Source organism: Mandrillus leucophaeus, unplaced genomic scaffold (assembly GCF_000951045.1).
Source record: "Mandrillus leucophaeus isolate KB7577 unplaced genomic scaffold, Mleu.le_1.0 Scaffold333, whole genome shotgun sequence".
Classification (NCBI taxonomy): Eukaryota; Metazoa; Chordata; class Mammalia; order Primates; family Cercopithecidae; genus Mandrillus; species Mandrillus leucophaeus.
The window spans coordinates 218880-220047 of record NW_012103510.1 but is presented as its reverse complement, the minus strand read 5'-3'; positions in this window follow the sequence as shown (position 1 = coordinate 220047).

Here is a 1168-nt window from a genome sequence, read left to right as displayed (position 1 = left end):
ATCCTTTGGGTATATCCCCAGTAATGGGATGGCTGGGTCAAATGGTATTTCTAGTTCTAGATCCTTGAGGAATCACCACACTGTTTTCCACAATGGTTGAACTAGTTTACAGTCCCACCAACAGTGTAAAAGTGTTCCTGTTTCTCCACATCCTCTCCAGCACCTATTGTTTCCTGACTTTTTAATGATTGCCATTCTAACTGGTGTGAGATGGTATCTCATTGTGGTTTTGATTTGCATTTCTCTGATGGCAAGTGATGATGAGCATTTTTTCATGTGTCTGTTGGCTGCATAAATGTCTTCTTTTGAGAAGTAGCTGTTCATATTCTTTGCCCACTTTTTGATTGGGTTGTTTGTTTTTTTCTTGTAAATTTGTTTGAGTTCTTTGTAGGTTCTAGAAATTAGCCCTTTGTCAGATGAGTAGATTATACCATGGCCAGTGAATTTTTTTGTAATTTTAGTACAGAAAGAGTTTCACCGTGTTAGCCAGGATGGTCTGGATCTCCTGACCTTGTGAACCGCCTGCCTCAGTCTCCCAAAGTGCTGGGATTACAGGCGTGAGCCACCGTGCCTGGCCTCATGTTTTTATTCTTAAAATTTTTATTTGATTCTTCATTATCTTCTATTTTACTTCTATTTTTCTACCTTTTCTTTTGATTCAAGCATTTATGTAATTGCTCACTGGTGCCATCTCATGGGATGTTCTTTAAAATTCTCTTGTTAGAGGGCCCTGGGTGGTGGGGTGAGCGTGGAAGTCTGCCTCCCTGCCCCCTCCTTAGCTGAGGGTGGTGGGGATGGAGCCACATTTCTATTTTTTCCTGTGGTGTTTTCGTAGAGTTGGGTGGTTACTGTCTAAAAGTTTTCTGGCTTGTTAGGCTGATCTTTTACTGGAGCTTTTATTTATTTTCTTCTATTTCCATTACCATTTCCAGGTTGATTCTTCTTCAGCTACAACTACAGAATACATGAGATGATAAAAACACCCAAGTCCCAGGGGCCCTAGCCAGCCTGCCTTTCTCCACCTTTCATAGTCATCTTATGTTTTTTTCAAATATAACTTCCAGGATGGTTATCTACACTTAATAGGAGAAACAGAGAAAGGTGTTTACTCCATTTTGTCTGGAAGTGGAAGTCCTTTATTTTTATTTTTTAAACTATATTATTTTAT